We start from the raw sequence: 13,418 nt of genomic DNA on the forward strand, positions 1-13,418 counted from the left end.
AACAGACTCTAAGTACTGAAATGTGCTCAGATTCCCTGGCTTAACAGACCAGAAGATCAAGTGGTATTTACCACTCAAATTCAGATTTTAGTTGAGTATCTGGGTTGTTTAAAAGAGGGATTGGTAATTCTCCCACATTTATCAATAGTGGTGAAAAATGCAATATGTGTATATCACTGGCATTCTGGATTGTACTCTATAAAATATTTTCACCAATAAATCTAAATTTCTAATTTAATCCTTCCATAAGCCCTATATGTTTTATTAGCTCAACCTACTATACAGATATGAGGCTCAGAGAATGGGAAGACACTCCAGGGTCACAGAATTAGGTCCTGTGGTGAGCCGGAGAGGAGCTCAGGTCATCCGGCTCTGCACTCTGTTTCTACTCCATCCCTCCAGGAAAAAAGGTCCTGTATGGAGGCACAGATTCAGTGTGGATGCTTCCTTAGAATTTATTTCATACCACATCATAGCACAGTGACAATCTGTGCCCAGCAACAGTCCGTCTTATTCTTCTCCTCATAGTGAGAGCAGATAACACACTGCACCAGATATTTCATTTAGAATTGCAGTTCACATTGTGGGGGGCTTCCTGTCTGACAAATTAGACCTTTTATGAGGAAAAAGACAAAGCCGGTAACCTGCAAAACAGAAGTAGCTATCCATTCACTAGCTGGAGAAGAAGGCAGACAGCCTGAGATAATAAAATATATAGACAAATAAGAAGCAAAATAGAAGATAGGTACATAGAAAGTAGGGAGAAATTCAAATAATTCCCTAAATTAGCCATTTAACTGACTGAAAAGTATTTTAATATATATGATAATTTGTTTCATTTACACTACTAATTTCTCTTTGTTCATTTAAAAGAAACTTTTGTGCTATTATCTGTTTCCTTTTTGCGAGAGAGTATCTTTTAGGTCTATGTCCTGTACTTTGAGTAGCTACTTTAAAGATAATGATGCACAGTATGTCAACTACTGTTCTCTTGTAATATTGTCATGAAATTTTCTCTTACTTTCACCTAAATTTTTTTAAATTGTAAAAGACCTTATGTGTGAGTATGGACAGAGAGCCTAGAAACATATTTAACAATGTAACAGCACACATTCACGCTCCTTGTTTTTGAGGACTTAGGATGGGATAAAAGTTAAACCTGAAGTGCAGACAGTGTTGAAAGACTGATATATAGGCCATTCCTCTAACTTTGGAGTGGTTTTCCTTCTAAAGCTTGGTTTACTAGACTACATGCATAGCAGGCACAAGGTCTTCCATTTGATCTTCAACATTGCAAATAATAATAGTCATAAGGCAGGAGATACAGATTGTAAATGAGATGAAATTACACATAGTATTAGGAACCTTTATGAAATGTGACACTAAGGATTCTGAAATAGGCAGAATGAAATAAAACAGTAAGCATTATTTACACTCTTAAAAAGAGCAGTGCAGATTATAATAAGTTGTGTGAGTTCTCATTTATGAATATTTTCACTAATTGAATTAATGATTATACTCAGGTAGAGTTTTCAGAGATTCGCAGGGCTCGCAAATGTTATGTGGTGGATGCAGTCGAGGTATAGCTGTTGTTCTGGGGGTGGGTAGAACACAGAGTGAACTAACATTGCTGGTCCCAACACTTCCCCACTAACAGCCTGACCTCAACAGGACCCACCCATTTTCTGGCCAAAGAAGGATTTCCTAGCTCCCTGGTTCCTGAGTTTATCCTGAGTGGAGGCCAAAAGTCAACAGATACAAATCACTTCTTAGCACACCTCTGACACAGAGTAAACTCTTCACAGTGCCATCACCACTGTGTTCCATAGTATTATTTTTTTTCTGTGCAATTGACTCAAGTGCTCATAACTTTAGAATATTTAGAGGGGTATTAGATTAGCTTGGTCAATTTAGCTCAAAGTTTGGTAAAGTACCTTGTATATATTTAGCCTTAAAACATGAAATATCATCCTTTACTCTCATATAGAGTTTGCATTTTTATTCTTTATCATAACCTAAAATTATATGAGAAACAGTCATTTGAGTTTCTCTTAATAAGTGCTATAAAAAATTCTAATTCCCAAAAATAATACTAGGAAAATATCTCAATATGTATAACCCTGAACTATTTCCTATAACTCCTAAAGGCTAATACTGGTTGCTAATAATTATGCTAATCATAATGTAAATGATAATTCCTCATCATCCTAAAATTAAATTTTTTCTTAAAAATAAACAAAAATCATTGTATTGTAATTTCATCTTTAACTGATGATTCTTTCAATCTGAATTTACAAGAATAGTTTGTATTTCCTAATTCATTTCACCCCACACAATCTGGATGGCCTGACAGAATGCAGCCAAGGCCTTTGGACCCAAGTCCAAGGCTACTCACACTAGTGACTGACAACATAGAAAAGTCACCAGAAGCAACAGTGTTTTAAAGATGGTGGTTATGCTGTCCACAATGAAGGTACATTTCATAATGAAGTCAATTTAAATTCACCTAAGGCAGTAGGTTCACAACACACTCACACTGTAACATGGTATGTTCAGCAGCTGTATGGCATAGTATATACTCTAAACTGTTGTTACCAGTATTATTGTAGTACAGTAGAATTTCCTGACATCTTCTCCAAAATATTTTAAAATTTTTAAATTATTAATCATGTTTTATTTAAAATTGGTAAAAATTAACATGATATAAATTGCTACATATAAATTTTAGAGCATAGGGTATGTTTCAATATTTTCTTTTGCATTTTAGACTCCTTATGCTTAACAATGAATTTGTAGTGTCACTTTATTTCCCTGGGAACATCATCCATCATTTCATGTGGAAGATCTGAGGCTGTTTCAATGCCATGGTAGGGGCAATGGAAAGACACAACATATCCTCTACACACTTCACCATCCTGGGGCTGTTCACCAGAAAGGAAAGTGCACATCTCCTGTTTGCCACCATCTCTGCCATCTTCCTCACCACACTGCTGGCCAATGGGATGATGGTCTTTCTGATCCACACAGACTCACACCTCCACACACCCATGTACTTCTTGCTCAGCCACCTTTCCTTGATTGACATGATGTACATCTCAACCATGGTGCCCAAGATGCTGGGCCGGAGAACCATTTCTTTTGTGGGGTGCACAGCTCCACAATTCCTCTACCTCACCCTGGTGGGGGTCAAGTTCTTCCTTTTGGGGCTCATGGCCTATGACCTCTACATGGCTTTCTGCCACTCCCTGCCATACCTGGTTCTCATGGGGTGCTGGGTGTGCTGGATGATCATAGCATGCTCCTGGTTAGGGGACTCTCTGGATGGCTTCCTCCTCATACCCATCATCATGAGGTTCCCCATCTGTGGCCCCTGGGAGATTCACCACTTCTTCTGTGAGAAGCCAGCTGTGCTATACCTGGCATGTGCAGACACAGCCCTGTATGAGACAGTGATGTATAATGTATGTGTGCTCTATGCTGATGCCTCTCATTCTGTTCTCTGTGGTGATCATTTTCTATGTCTGCTTCCTGACCACAGTCCACCACATGAGTTCCATGGAGGGCAGGAAGAAGGTCTTTGCCACCTGCTCATTCCACATGCTTATTGTGACCCTGTTCTACTGGGCCACCATGTACACCTACATGCTGCCACTCTCTTACCACACACCAGCCCAGGATAAAGTCTTCTCTGTGTTCTATACCATCTTCACACCCATGCTGAACCCCTTCATCTACAGCCTGAGGAACAGGGATATGGCTGAGGCACTAAGTAGGGTGCTGGGGAGCATCAGGTCTTTCCAGAAAGGGTCTGGAGCAGCCTTCTGAGGGTTGACTCAGTCTTATTGGCATAGGGATGGGGACAATGAGTCAGGATGGCGATGTCACACTGTAGGAAGAACAAGAAGGAATAGTTGGGGTGGACAGGAAAGCAAACATTGACAAAATCTTTCTTCTTAACCCCTCTTCTTTCATCTCTTCCTTTCTTTCTGATATCTTCCCTTTTCCTAACCTGTTCACATGTAGTCAAAATAAATATCCAGTGGCTTCCACAACACAAGTGAGAAAATGTTTCCCAGGACTTTATCCTCTTGTAGGTATAAGAAGTCACTCAAAACTTAAAATGTCATGGACAATATCAAGGGTAGCTGGAGGGAAGACAGGACTAATGGTGCTGGTGTATAAACCCAGCTCGCCATATAAAGAGATCCGGAAGGCTATCTTCCCTGACAGCATCTCAGCATAGTTGGTGAGCTGTTTTTGTGCTCTCATCACCTGGAGCTTGGAAGGTTCACTGAACACAGTTTGCTCAAATACTGATCATCCTTGCTGAGGTCAGACATTGTCCTTATTTCAGTAAAACATCAGTATTTAACTTCTGTTTCTTTGCAGTGACACAGTGAAGACTCCGTGTGTGATAAGTTACAACCAATGGATGAAAAACAAACAGCACCCAGAGCAAAGGTCTTGAGAACGTGCTCTGAGAAACTTCCCCAAGCTCTGGAGAAACACACAACTCTGTGGGTTGAGAAGATATGGAAACACTTTTCAGAGTTGTTAAATTATGCTCAAGGTGAACTGTGACCCACCACAGTGAAACAGGTCAGCTCATATTTATCTCAATATTCCCAGTTACCATGGACTTGAGGAAAGAAAGCAGATGGCAAGTCATATACAACCCTTGCCCTGGTTATGTAAGAAATTCCTAAAGAATGGAAGTGGTGGCTTCAAGGAAATTTTCAAGAGCTACGTGGAAACACCATTATAGAAACTTCATCATGGCATGGCCAACACCACGTGGGTCAATCTTTCTATAAAATTAATCAAGGATTTGCCCTGTCAGGTTCCTTGTCCTCTAACCCTCTCAGCACAAATGAGTCTCATCAAGTTCTGTTTCACAGGTAAGGACAGTGGACCTCAAATACAGACTTCAGGGTTCTTGTGTGCAGTAGATGCCAAGATTACTAAAAATTTTACCAGTAAAACATTCTATCCTATAGACATAATTTTCTTATTCACTCAGTGATCAAGAAAAGCCCCCACCCTAAAGAAATTCACACTCCAGCGGAGGAAAGACTGTGCAAAAACCAAAAAGCAAATCAAATAAAATTTATATTCCTAGAATGTTCTCTGTGGTAGAAGTGACAAACTGAGCATATCCACATCTTGTGCCCAGCACATCCATGTTGGGTCACCTCCTGATAGATATATCCATAATGTCCACCAAGAGACAACAGCAACAGGTAAACTCTATGGGCTTCCAGAAGCCCACTGGTGCACACTAATGTTGAAATGGATAAATACATCATGAGATACTCATAGTGATAGAGCAATAGTATACAATAAGACAGCACCTTGCATTGCCCTTACCTTGCCTCCATAACTTTTTGCCACAAAATATTTTGTTCCAGAAATGTAACAGTTTGTGCTACAGTGCTCCTGTCCAATGTATAAAAATGTTTTGCAACTTTTTGAAGTGCGTGACCTTTCAAGAATGATCTGTTAGCTGGTGCCTTCCAGGAATGTTTCCTTAACACCATCCCTCTGCTCCTTTGAGCATGATCAACCAGTATGGGTTTCAGGAATGTTCTGTAACTCAGCCCACCTGCTTCAGTGGATGCTCACCTACCCAGTAGATCCCTATATAAGGAGGCTCCCATTTCTGGTGAAGTGCTCAGATTTTGGAGTATGAACTCCAAAGCAGGCACAAGAAAAGGATTTTCTCCACCAGTGACCTTCGTATTCTCAAATCCTCAAATTGAGATAGCTGCCACCCATCCATCACTGGATGGGTGTGTGCACAGGCTTCTGGGTTCTGGTACTTTTCTCTTTCTTCCCATGCACATTGATTAACCAGCCAGAGTTCAGCTTAACATAAACAGGTTCAAATTTCTGTATGTTTAATATTTTGAACTTATACTTCAATAAAAGGTTAAAGATACAACTCATGTAGTGTACATAGGAAATGCAATGACGATGTGGGAAGGTGGAGATAGGTGGAGGGCTGCCTAGCTATGTTGTTCAGGAAGGTCCCCAGGAGACTGCATTTGAGCAAAAGAGGGCACAGGAAGAACAGAGATGGAGCCGTCCAGGCAGGAAATACACCCAGTGCCCATGTAGTGGAACAGAGATGGTGTGTCCACAAGGTGGAACAGAGTCATTTATCTCCCAGAAATAAAGAATGGAGAATATGAGTCTGAAAACCTGTAGGGAGCAGACCAGAGAGGGCCTCGAGTGCTGTGGTACAACAGTTGGAAGTTTCAACTGTTAGAAAAGCCATTGCAGGATGCCATGTGAAGAGAAGTTTTCTCTGAGTAACAGGAGAGTCCAAGTTATATAGGCAAGGGACATGAAGTTAATCTACACTTTCTCCTGTACACGATGCCATGTTTATTTGGGTTTGGTGTGAACGGTCTGGTGCTGGAGGAGAAATCAGTGACTCAGGAGAGAACATGAGGAGAATTTGTGCTGAAGCCCTGTGAGGGTGTGGGAAAGGCTGTAATACAGAGGCCACATAGGTTTGATTCTGTGTAAAAGGAGAAAAGGAAGAGTACATGCAATGAAAGGAGAACAATGCAAAACAAAGTATCTTCAGGTCTGAGCCTTCATTTTCAGTATTGCAGTACTGTCATTATTTCTTTATTCTTTTATCACAATCCTAAAAGCTGTGAGGTGGAATAGAAGACACACATAGAAAGAAAAGAGACAGAAACAATGGTAATCTTCCAATTGCAGTTTAAGAAAATGGCAGCTACAAGAAACAAATTTACCCAGGATTAACCATGCCTACTTTCCCCTCCCAGGATATTCATCACTCAAAAAGAAAAAAAAATACCCAGGTCTTTAAGGTACAATAAGCTTATAAACTGGTGCTGTGCTTTTCCTTTAACACTACAGGTTCCCAAATTCCAGAGACTTCTACTCTTGGATACTGTGCTATATACACACTATGTACCAACTTCAAACACATGCAAACTCTTTCCATTCTGAACCAGCCCACTAATAGGTATAGTGACAGACATAAGAAAACAGATCCTAAGACCCCAAAACCCCCAAGAACACATAAGCACCCCAGGCTGGGCTGCAGCTCACTCTGTGTGCACTCACACTGCCTTCTCAGTGTGGGGTTCTTTGATTCCACCTACCACATCTGACAGTGACTTTTTTTTGTCACATCTGGAAATGCTTTTTTGTGACAGGAAGCTCTTCTGTGGGCAGGGTAACTTGAGGACCCCATTGTCTCTCTTTGTATTTATTGTATTAGGTATACATTCTCCATTGGGATTCAGTTTCTGTACATATCCCATATTCATAGCTTTTACTTCCATTTCCCCCCCATCTACCTCCATTCCCAGTCCCCTTTCCACATTGCCAGTCTGTCTCCTGTCACAGCCCCATCCAATGACAGATGGATTCCTATGGCTTTGTAGACACTCACTGATAAGGACAATTTTGTTTGACAGAGTTGATTGTGTCCTTTGACTGCTTTGACTAGTTTAGTCTATTATGACTATGTACATGAATGTGAAAGTTTTTAAATCCAATTCTTAGGGCTCAGAATATGACACCCCAGAATACGGGACCTTGGTGTACTGAATAATTTTCCTGAATATTTTAAGCTGAAAGAAATTGAGAATACTGCAGAAACAGAAAGAGGAAATGGCACTCCCTTACCTTCTTCCTCCTTCCTCCCTGAGAGCTCCCATGGAAGATTTCTCTACCCTCTCTCTGAAAGGAGTCCTAAGACCCTCATCCCAGAAGGGCCCTGCCCTGCAACCAAAAGAAAGAGATGTCACAAACAGGCCATGAGGGACCCAGCCTTGCCCAGTTCCCCTCCTGAAGTTATTACCAGGATAATTCATCCCAGGATCTTCCAATGAGACTCCTGCATGATCATTATGAAAACACATTTTTCCGTGGATCTTCGGAGTTTTATTTCTGAAGACTCCAGTGCCACAAAAACTGCATTGCTGAATTTGTTATGCTTTTGTTGATCCCTCTTTTTTTCATGCAGATGTCTGGGTGAGGAAAAGATACTACATTTTCTCACCTGCAGCACCAGTTATCAGCCCCATTAAACCTAGACACCATCCCCTTCTGTTTTGCTCCTCAATCATGGGGAGCTGCAGCACAGTGCAGGTCCTGTGCACCCACCTGCAAGGCAGCACTGATGGTTCCTGCACCCTGGCCTCTGGAGACCAGCAGCATACAGGGCTCTGCGGGGTGCTGCTCAGTTCCAGAGCACATGGCCACCCCCATCCAGGCCTAATGGATGGAAAGGCACAGTGAGAGCCAATGTGAACTGGTCTCCTCTGTCTTTTTAAATTAATTTTACTATGTATGTGTACATTACAGCATAGTTAATTTTTTCCTATTTTGAGCTTTTAAACTGGACTTGCCTTGTACTTGAGGTCTTTACCTTTGCTGAAGAATAGATATTAGTAAGAAATTGGTTTGGGGGAGAGAAGGAAGGAAAAAGATATTTAAAGAAAATAGAAGTACAGGTAACAGATATGGAGCTAGAGATTTCATAAATGGCAAGGGGAAGAATGATTGGATGGAGGAAGGGGAGATAAAAGGGATCTAAAAAGAATTAAGATGGTTATGTACAGGCACAAATTACCATGATGAATGTGATCACTATGTACTGCAAACATGCACTAATAAAAACTGAAGAAAAAAGTTAAAAGCAAGGTAACAGAAAATGTTTAGAAAAAATTTTTTGACATTTGCTTCTTTAGCTAAATATTATATTTGTAATACCTATCACACTATCTTGTATAGAAATTGTACATTTTCCATAGTATGTGGCATTTCACTGGATGCATATACTAGAGCTGACACACCCATTCACTGTCTATGTATGTATGCTGTTTCCAGGTTATGGCTCGTGAGAATGATTCTGTACCTGTGTCCTTACTCTTAAATGGAAAAAATAGGGCCTATTCCCAAGGGTAGAATTTATGAACCAAAAAGGATTCAAGCTTTAAAAAACACTAGAATTTATATATTTCATAAAGCTATACCACTGTAGAGTCCCTCCAACAGTGAAGCTTCAGATTTTAAAAAAAATAGGGCTTTGTATTTTGAATACTTGCAAATCAATTTAATATGTACTTCTGCTAAAAGTGACTTTAGTATGTATTCTTTTGATTTCTATTTGGAATGATGAGCTTTTCTTTGATCTACCTATCATTTACAATTTCTCCTTTGTGAAGAGCCTATGAAGTCTATTGTCCTTTTAGCATCAAATTTACCTGATTTTTTTCATGTATAAGATGATTTTAATACATATGAAGGAATTTTTTCTAGTGTTTTATATGATATGCTATTTTCTGACCTATATTTTACATAGTTTGTTTTTATATAAAATAAATTACCAATATTTTCATTTATATCCATGAATTTCATGTCTTGTCTACATAATCCCTATGCAAGATGTTCTCATCTTGTCTTCTAAAAGTTTTGTTTTGCTCTCTACATTTTGCCCACTGATCTGTGTAGAGTGGATCCGAGGAATATGAAGACAGATAGAGTTTCCACATGAGCAAGGGAAGCTGTCAGCATAATTGCTCACAAGCACCCTCTTCCTCCTGACCTGAGACAGTGTCTCTACCCCTTCTCTAATCACATCGTTCACCAATTCTGCTGTTTAACTCTTCTCCTCCCATCTGCTCTCACACCTCTCCTGTTTGGATCCTCACCTGTCCTTTCAAGGAAGTTTATTTAAGTAAATGCAACAAATAATTAATTCCAAGGCCACTTCACATTTGAGCCATTTTGTATATATTTATTTTTGTGACACAGTTGATTATTCTTTCAAATGAGAATACTTTATTTTGTTTTATTTTTATGGTGACTCAAATAGTAAAGCTTTGCATATTGGTCATGTTCTGAAAAAAGTAGATATTGTTTTACACTTAAAACAGGTAAGAATAGTGAATGATAGTTTTTAATTTGCTTCATATCAATATTCTATTTTGCAAAATACATAGAATGACACTGCATCCAGAATTAGATATGATTGTTATTTGTCAATGAATGATTTAATACATTAAATTATTAAAAACAAAAAATTCTAGAAATAAAAATTTTCCACAGAAAATATTTAAATTTCATGATTGGAACCATCTAGCTCACGACAAGACATTAGTTCAAAATACTAAAAAAGAAATGATAATATGGATTTTTATGAATCCACTAATGAAAATAATGTGTTCTAGTCAGAAAGGCAAAAAAGAACAAGTGACACAATTATATAATTTAAAACTGGAAATAAAACATCAGTCTACTTGGTCATTCAAAAACATGGAGGAAAATAAACCTGGACAGAAAATCTGAATACAAATTTAAATAGAAATTTTAGGGCAATAGAAATTTTTATTCCAACATGTGAAGATTCAGAATGGTTAACACCCTGCGTTTATAAGGGTGCAATTTAAATACGAAGTAGAGAGTGATTTTTTTTCCTTAAAAACAGCTATGCAAATGACATAGACACAAATATATTTTGAAAAAAAAATGTGGATATGTTAATTAGCATGGTTGGGGCAAATATATATATATGGATACAGAAATCACATCAAGTTTTGCAAAGTATATACATACAATTTTAACTGTCATGTATACCCAAATAAAGCTGCAGAAGAACAGATCTAGCCTCCTCAGTGATAAAACTTGAAAGTTGAGGCATCTCAGGCATCAGAGGGATGCCTCTGGTTGAGACACATCCAGACTTTTCACCAGCTCTGGATGACACCAGGTCAGTGGTACCAAACCACACTTGCTTCTGCCAGGAGCAGTAAGTTCAGAGATGCAGTGAACCTGATGCTCTGTTGCTTGAGTTCAAGACTGGGGCTAAATGGCCACCAGCACCTGCATGCTGAGGTTTTCATAGATAGGGCTTCTAGATGAAACAACTGAAGTATTTGGGATTTATTTCTGTATTTTTACCAGTAGGATGCAGATTCAGCTCTTCAGAGTCAGAAAAATAAAATGCTTTCCATTATGAGTGAATCCATTTGTGCATACTATTGATGAGAAAAAATTAGCTGCTGCTCTCATGGTAAATCCAAATAGCGGTCATTGTTCCATCTGTCTTGGTGTTATACCCTGATTTTTGTTCTTCATTACAGACAAGATTTAGTGGATCAACATGACTGCATCTTTTCATCCAGAGCAAAGGGATAACTCAAAAGTTCCAAACTACAATATTTTGAAGGTCAGGTTTTCTTTTGTGTGTGCTCTAATTTTCATTGAATGAATCAAAAGCACTTTAGAAGATGAAGCAGAAGGGGCTGAGAAGGACCTCAGTGTTGATCACACCACTGAATCATCAGGCCTGAGATATCCACTTTTCTAATCATCTTGTCACTTATCCCAGCCTGAGTGGAAGAGTGAGTGAAAGAGCACAGTGCAGACAGCAGGTTCCTCTCACAGGACCACTCAGTGTGCTTCTCCAGGTTGATCAGATCCAGCACTTGAGGTTCTCTCAAGAGCACAAGCATCTGTTAAGGTAGAACATGTAATGCTTGTTCTTCTTATGCAGTTTGACTTTGTTCTTAGCTCAAAGTGATGCCAAATATTTTCAAAACGTATGTCAATGTGGGCTAGATGTCTAGTGTTTCAGGAAATATGTATAAAATATACAAGATATACAAGATACCCAGCAAGGAAAATAAGTACTTCAGCACAACAAGAACAGTCAAGAAAATATATAATGACAACTAAAATAGATAATTCACAGGTGTAGATTCTAATGTAGGAAAATGCAGCAAATAAATTAAATCAGTTTCTGCTGATATATTGATACTTATGTTTTATTTAAAAAAATAAAACCCTTGTCTGTGAGCTGAGAATACCTTTTGAACATCCTTTGCAGAGCAGCATTGATCTCCCTCTTGCAGAGAGAGCAGATAACTGGGTTCGCTAATGGGGCACCATGCTTTAGAACATGGCAAACAGAAGATTCTTAAGGGATGGTTTTTTTGCAATGGGACCTAAGACATCTATTGCTCCTGAAATGACAAGGAACAGCAGAATGGCCAACTGTGGGGTACAGGTGGAAATGGCTTTCTTTCAGGCTTCCACAGAATGTATATTTAGCACATTTATAAATATGTTAATGTATGACACAAGCATAAATGAAAAACACATTATCAAAAGACTAATGCTTATAGCAATGATTACAAATACAGAAAACTGGACAACTGATGATGATATCCTCAGGATTTGAGGACTATCACAGAAATATTGCAGGATAACATTGGTCTTCATGAAGGGAAGCCTGACCAGAGAGCCTGTGTGGATTGCAGAGTAGACCAGACCAGAGGCCCAGGAGCCAGCTGTTGGCTGGTAGCACAGACTCAGTGTGATGATGAGCCTGTAGTTCAGAGGGCGCCAAATGGCCATGTAGTGGTCATAGAAAATGACCACTGGGAAGCCAAATTCTAACTCTGCAAAAAGAGATAAATATATAGAGATAAATCTGTGCAGCACACTCTGTCAGGGAGATTGACATACTACCAGTCATGGAATTCACTATGATTTTGGAAACAATAACTGACATGCTACCAAAGTCTAGGAGGGACACATTGCTTATTTAAAAAGTACATGAGAGAACACAGATGTGCATCTGTCATGTTGACAGTTACAGTCACAAGATTCTCTGTTAGTGTTCCCAGATAAATCACTAAGAACAGCACACCTTGCAGAACCTGGAGCTCCAGAAGCCTGCAACAACCATGAGGAGGAATTCTGTGAAGATAGTGAGGTTGTCCATGTCTGCCTACCTGCCATGGTCTATGCAGAGTCAGAGGTTAATGAGAGCTGATGATTATACAAGGAGATTGTAGAGCACCCATTAAAACTAGAGCATGTTTTCTAATCAGGAAATCATGATAGAATAAATGGATAAAATAAAGTGTCATGAAATCCATTGAATGTGCATATTTCTCTTTCCTTTGACAAACTGCTGACAGATATCCTGTTACATTCTATATGTATAATCTGAGAAACACACCAAGCGGGTCATGTCACACCAGTCTCCCCATTCATGTGCTTATATGCTTTCAAGAGGTGTGTGTGCGTGCATGTGTGTGTGTGTGTGTGTGTGTGTGTGTGTGTGTGTGAAAACGTTCATTCCCTCTTTACATCGTCATCTATGAAATAGGATTCAGGTCATCAAAATTCTCCTTTCCTGTTGTTGATGTGTAGATTATTCCCATCTTGTGCTTTCTTGTCTGTATGTTTTCCCTTGAAACAAACAAACAAACAAAATACCTTCTTGAAGTATGCTTCGGAAATGCAAGCTTCTGCTATGCATGGATTCTAATATGTTTAGGTGTCAATTTCCTCTCCTGACCTTCCCTCTACTCCCTTTCAAAGTTTTTGCTAAAATCTCATCTATAATCATTATTGTC

General features: G+C 39.1%; 1 pseudogene; it reads left to right on the plus strand.

Moving 5' to 3' along the window:
* The first annotated feature begins 2,873 nt into the window (after positions 1-2,873).
* On the plus strand, positions 2,874-3,825 carry LOC101699717 (olfactory receptor 2T1-like; annotated as a pseudogene).
* Positions 3,826-13,418: the final 9,593 nt, after the last annotated feature.

The sequence above is a fragment of the Heterocephalus glaber genome, unplaced genomic scaffold (genome assembly GCF_053883595.1).
Source record: "Heterocephalus glaber isolate CG9 unplaced genomic scaffold, H.glaber_assembly_v1.0 deba00001461, whole genome shotgun sequence".
Lineage (NCBI taxonomy): Eukaryota > Metazoa > Chordata > Mammalia > Rodentia > Bathyergidae > Heterocephalus > Heterocephalus glaber.